The sequence below is a fragment of the Oncorhynchus nerka genome, unplaced genomic scaffold (genome assembly GCF_034236695.1).
Source record: "Oncorhynchus nerka isolate Pitt River unplaced genomic scaffold, Oner_Uvic_2.0 unplaced_scaffold_1196, whole genome shotgun sequence".
Lineage (NCBI taxonomy): Eukaryota > Metazoa > Chordata > Actinopteri > Salmoniformes > Salmonidae > Oncorhynchus > Oncorhynchus nerka.
This window is the reverse complement of record NW_027040136.1, coordinates 84,332-90,818: the sequence shown is the minus strand read 5'-3', so window position 1 is coordinate 90,818 and position 6,487 is coordinate 84,332.

Genomic DNA, 6,487 nt, shown 5'->3' with positions numbered 1-6,487 from the left:
TAAGTTGAGCCGGCCTTGGGGTAAAGTGGTCTCTTGGCACAAGCTGATACATAGCGACAGGGTAAGTTGAGCCGGCCTTGGGGTAAAGTGGTCTCTTGGCACAAGCTGATACATAGGGACAGGGTAAATTGATCCGGCCTTGGGGTAAAGTGGTCTCTTGGCACAAGCTGATACATATGGACAGGGTAGGTTGAGCCGGCCTTGGGGTAAAGTGGTCTCTTGGCACAAGCTGATACATAGGGACAGGGTAGGTTGAGCCGGCCTTGGGGTAAAGTGGTCTCTTGGCACAAGCTGATACATAGGGACAGGGTAAGTTGAGTCGGCCTTGGGGTAAAGTGGTCTCTTGGCACAAGCTGATACATAGGGACAGGGTAAGTGGAGCCGGCCTTGGGATAAAGTGGTCTCTTCGTACAAGCTGATACATAGGGACAGGGTAAGTTGAGCCGGCCTTGGGGTAAAGTGGTCTCTTGGCACAAGCTGATGCATAGCGACAGGGTAAATTGAGCCGGCCTTGGGGTAAAGTGGTCTCTTGGCACAAGCTGATACATAGGGACAGGGGTAAGTTGAGCCGGCCTTGGGGTAAAGTGGTCTCTTGGCACAAGCTGATGCATAGGGACAGGGTACAGGCCTTTGGGTGAAGTTGTCTCTTGGCAAAAGCTGATACAGAGCGACAGGGTAAGTTGAGCCGGCCTTGGGTAAAGTGGTCTCTTGGCACAAGCTGATACATAGCGACAGGGTAAGTTGAGCCGGCCTTGGGGTAAAGTGGTCTCTGGCACAAGCTGATACATAGGGACAGGGTAAGTTGAGCCGGCCTTGGGGTAAAGTGGTCTCTTGGCACAAGCTGATGCATAGCGACAGGGTAAGTTGAGCCGGCCTTGGGGTAAAGTGGTCTCTTGGCACAAGCTGATGCATAGGGACAGGGTAAGTTGAGCCGGCCTTGGGGTAAAGTGGTCTCTTGGCACAAGCTGATACATAGGGACAGGGTAAGTTGAGCCGGCCTTGTGGTAAAGTGGTCTCTTGGCACAAGCTGATACATAGGGACAGGGTAAGTTGAGCCGGACTTGGGGTAAAGTGGTCTCTTGGCACAAGCTGATGCATAGGGACAGGGTAAGTTGAGCCGGCCTTGGGGTAAAGTGGTCTCTTGGCACAAGCTGATACATAGGGACAGGGTAGGTTGAGCCGGCCTTGGGGTAAAGTGGTCTCTTGGCACAAGCTGATGCATAGCGACAGGGTAAGTTGAGCCGGCCTTGGGGTAAAGTGGTCTCTTGGCACAAGCTGATGCATAGCGACAGGGTAAGTTGAGCCGGCCTTGGGTAAAGTGGTCTCTTGGCCTGATGCATAGCGACAGGGTAAGTTGAGCCGGCCTTGGGGTAAAGTGGTCTCTTGGCACAAGCTGATACATAGCGACAGGGTAAGTTGAGCCGGCCTTGGGGTAAAGTGGTCTCTTGGCACAAGCTGATGCATAGGGACAGGGTAAGTTGAGCAGGCCTTTGGGTGAAGTTGTCTCTTGGCAAAAGCTGATACAGAGCGACAGGGTAAGTTGAGCCGGCCTTGGGGTAAAGTGGTCTCTTGGCACAAGCTGATACATAGGGACAGGGTAAGTTGAGCCGGCCTTGGGGTAAAGTGGTCTCTTGGCACAAGCTGATGCATAGCGACAGGGTAAATTGCACCGGCCTTGGGGTAAAGTGGTCTCTTGGCACAAGCTGATGCATAGCGACAGGGTAAGTTGAGCCGGCCTTGGGGTAAAGTGGTCTCTTGGCACAAGCTGATACATAGGGACAGGGTAAGTGGAGCCGGCCTTGGGATAAAGTGGTCTCTTGGTACAAGCTGATACATAGGGACAGGGTAAGTTGAGCCGGCCTTGGGGTAAAGTGGTCTCTTGGCACAAGCTGATGCATAGCGACAGGGTAAATTGAGCCGGCCTTGGGGTAAAGTGGTCTCTTGGCACAAGCTGATTCATAGCGACAGGGTAAGTTGAGCCGGCCTTGGGGTAAAGTGGTCTCTTGGCACAAGCTGATGCATAGGGACAGGGTAAGTTGAGCAGGCCTTTGGGTGAAGTTGTCTCTTGGCAAAAGCTGATACAGAGCGACAGGGTAAGTTGAGCCGGCCTTGGGGTAAAGTGGTCTCTTGGCACAAGCTGATACATAGCGACAGGGTAAGTTGAGCCGGCCTTGGGGTAAAGTGGTCTCTTGGCACAAGCTGATGCATAGGGACAGGGTAAGTTGAGCAGGCCTTTGGGTGAAGTTGTCTCTTGGCAAAAGCTGATACAGAGCGACAGGGTAAGGTGAGCCGGCCTTGGGGTAAAGTGGTCTCTTGGCACAAGCTGATGCATAGCGACAGGGTAAGTTGAGCCGGCCTTGGGGTAAAGTGGTCTCTTGGCACAAGCTGATACATAGGGACAGGGTCCCTTGCAAAGTGGAGCCCCGGCCTTGGGGATAAAGTGGTCTCTTGGTACAAGCTGATACATAGGGACAGGGTAAGTTGAGCCGGCCTTGGGTAAAGTGGTCTCTTGGCACAAGCTGATGCATAGCGACAGGGTAAATGAGCCGGCCTTGGGGTAAAGTGGTCTCTTGGCACAAGCTGATACATAGCGACAGGGTAAGTTGAGCCGGCCTTGGGGTAAAGTGGTCTCTTGGCACAAGCTGATGCATAGGGACAGGGTAAGTTGAGCAGGCCTTTGGGTGAAGTTGTCTCTTGGCAAAGCTGATACAGAGTGACAGGGTAAGTTGAGCCGGCCTTGGGGTAAAGTGGTCTCTTGGCACAAGCTGATGCATAGGGACAGGGTAGGTTGAGCCGGCCTTGGGGTAAGTGGTCTCTTTGCACAAGCTGAGACATAGCGACAGGGTAGGTGGAGCCGGGTTTGGGAGTAAGTGGTCTCTTGGCACAAGCTGATACATAGGGACAGGGTAAGTTGAGCCGGCCTTGGGGTAAAGTGGTCTCTTGGCACAAGCTGATGCATAGGGACAGGGTAAGTTGAGCCGGCCTTGGGGTAAAGTGGTCTCTTGGCACAAGCTGATACATAGGGATAGGGTAAGTTGAGCCGGCCTTGTGGTAAAGTGGTCTCTTGGCACAAGCTGATACATAGGGACAGGGTAAGTTGAGCCGGACTTGGGGTAAAGTGGTCTCTTGGCACAAGCTCATGCATAGGGACAGGAGTAAGTTGAGCAGGCCTTTGGGTGAAGTTGTCTCTTGGCAAAAGCTGATACAGAGCGACAGGGTAAGTTGAGCCGGCCTTGGGGTAAAGTGGTCTCTTGGCACAAGCTGATACATAGGGACAGGGTAAGTTGAGCCGGCCTTGGGGTAAAGTGGTCTCTTGGCACAAGCTGATACATAGGGACAGGGTAAGTTGAGTCGGCCTTGGGGTAAAGTGGTCTCTTGGCACAAGCTGATACATAGGGACAGGGTAAGTGGAGCCGGCCTTGGGATAAAGTGGTCTCTTCGTACAAGCTGATACATAGGGACAGGGTAAGTTGAGCCGGCCTTGGGGTAAAGTGGTCTCTTGGCACAAGCTGATGCATAGCGACAGGGTAAATTGAGCCGGCCTTGGGGTAAAGTGGTCTCTTGGCACAAGCTGATACATAGCGACAGGGTAAGTTGAGCCGGCCTTGGGGTAAAGTGGTCTCTTGGCACAAGCTGATGCATAGGGACAGGGTAAGTTGAGCAGGCCTTTGGGTGAAGTTGTCTCTTGGCAAAAGCTGATACAGAGCGACAGGGTAAGTTGAGCCGGCCTTGGGGTAAAGTGGTCTCTTGGCACAAGCTGATACATAGCGACAGGGTAAGTTGAGCAGGGTAAAGTGGTCTCATGGCACAAGCTGATACATAGGGACAGGGTAAGTTGAGCCGGCCTTGGGGTAAAGTGGTCTCTTGGCACAAGCTGATGCATAGCGACAGGGTAAGTTGAGCCGGCCTTGGGGTAAAGTGGTCTCTTGGCACAAGCTGATGCATAGGGACAGGGTAAGTTGAGCCGGCCTTGGGGTAAAGTGGTCTCTTGGCACAAGCTGATACATAGGGACAGGGTAAGTTGAGCCGGCCTTGTGGTAAAGTGGTCTCTTGGCACAAGCTGATACATAGGGACAGGGTAAGTTGAGCCGGACTTGGGGTAAAGTGGTCTCTTGGCACAAGCTGATGCATAGGGACAGGGTAAGTTGAGCAGGCCTTTGGGTGAAGTTGTCTCTTGGCAAAAGCTGATACAGAGCGACAGGGTAAGTTGAGCCGGCCTTGGGGTAAAGTGGTCTCTTGGCACAAGCTGATACATAGGGACAGGGTAAGTTGAGCCGGCCTTGGGGTAAAGTGGTCTCTTGGCACAAGCTGATACATAGGGACAGGGTAGGTTGAGCCGGCCTTGGGGTAAAGTGGTCTCTTGGCACAAGCTGATGCATAGCGACAGGGTAAATTGCGCCGGCCTTGGGGTAAAGTGGTCTCTTGGCACAAGCTGATGCATAGCGACAGGGTAAGTTGAGCCGGCCTTGGGGTAAAGTGGTCTCTTGGCACAAGCTGATGCATAGCGACAGGGTAAATTGAGCCGGCCTTGGGGTAAAGTGGTCTCTTGGCACAAGCTGATACATAGCGACAGGGTAAGTTGAGCCGGCCTTGGGGTAAAGTGGTCTCTTGGCACAAGCTGATGCATAGGGACAGGGTAAGTTGAGCAGGCCTTTGGGTGAAGTTGTCTCTTGGCAAAAGCTGATACAGAGCGACAGGGTAAGTTGAGCCGGCCTTGGGGTAAAGTGGTCTCTTGGCACAAGCTGATACATAGGGACAGGGTAGGTTGAGCCGGCCTTGGGGTAAAGTGGTCTCTTGGCACAAGCTGATGCATAGCGACAGGGTAAATTGCGCCGGCCTTGGGGTAAAGTGGTCTCTTGGCACAAGCTGATGCATAGCGAAAGTTGAGCTGAAAGTGGTCTCTTGGCACAAGCTGATACATAGGGACAGGGTAAGTGGAGCCGGCCTTGGGATAAAGTGGTCTCTTGGCACAAGCTGATACATAGCGACAGGGTAAGTTGAGCCGGCCTTGGGGTAAAGTGGTCTCTTGGCACAAGCTGATGCATAGGGACAGGGTAAGTTGAGCAGGCCTTTGGGTGAAGTTGTCTCTTGGCAAAAGCTGATACAGAGCGACAGGGTAAGGTGAGCCGGCCTTGGGGTAAAGTGGTCTCTTGGCACAAGCTGATGCATAGCGACAGGGTAAATTGAGCCGGCCTTGGGGTAAAGTGGTCTCTTGGCACAAGCTGATACATAGCGACAGGGTAAGTTGAGCCGGCCTTGGGGTAAAGTGGTCTCTTGGCACAAGCTGATGCATAGGGACAGGGTAAGTTGAGCAGGCCTTTGGGTGAAGTTGTCTCTTGGCAAAAGCTGATACAGAGTGACAGGGTAAGTTGAGCCGGCCTTGGGGGTAAAGTGGTCTCTTGGCACAAGCTGATGCATAGGGACAGGGTAAGTTGAGCAGGCCTTTGGGTGAAGTTGTCTCTTGGCAAAAGCTGATACAGAGTGACAGGGTAAGTTGAGCCGGCCTTGGGGTAAAGTGGTCTCTTGGCACAAGCTGATACATAGGGACAGGGTAGGTTGAGCCGGCCTTGGGGTAAAGTGGTCTCTTTGCACAAGCTGAGACATAGCGACAGGGTAGGTGGAGCCGGGTTTGGGGTAAAGTGGTCTCTTGGCACAAGCTGATACATAGGGACAGGGTAAGTTGAGCCGGCCTTGGGGTAAAGTGGTCTCTTGGCACAAGCTGATGCATAGGGACAGGGTAAGTTGAGCCGGCCTTGGGGTAAAGTGGTCTCTTGGCACAAGCTGATACATAGGGATAGGGTAAGTTGAGCCGGCCTTGTGGTAAAGTGGTCTCTTGGCACAAGCTGATACATAGGGACAGGGTAAGTTGAGCCGGACTTGGGGTAAAGTGGTCTCTTGGCACAAGCTCATGCATAGGGACAGGGTAAGTTGAGCAGGCCTTTGGGTGAAGTTGTCTCTTGGCAAAAGCTGATACAGAGCGACAGGGTAAGTTGAGCCGGCCTTGGGGTAAAGTGGTCTCTTGGCACAAGCTGATACATAGGGACAGGGTAAGGTGAGCCGGCCTTGGGGGTAAAGTGGTCTCTTGGCACAAGCTGATACATAGGGACAGGGTAAGTTGAGTCGGCCTTGGGGTAAAGTGGTCTCTTGGCACAAGCTGATACATAGGGACAGGGTAAGTGGAGCCGGCCTTGGGATAAAGTGGTCTCTTCGTACAAGCTGATACATAGGGACAGGGTAAGTTGAGCCGGCCTTGGGGTAAAGTGGTCTCTTGGCACAAGCTGATGCATAGCGACAGGGTAAATTGAGCCGGCCTTGGGGTAAAGTGGTCTCTTGGCACAAGCTGATACATAGCGACAGGGTAAGTTGAGCCGGCCTTGGGGTAAAGTGGTCTCTTGGCACAAGCTGATGCATAGGGACAGGGTAAGTTGAGCAGGCCTTTGGGTGAAGTTGTCTCTTGGCAAAAGCTGATACAGAGCGACAGGGTAAG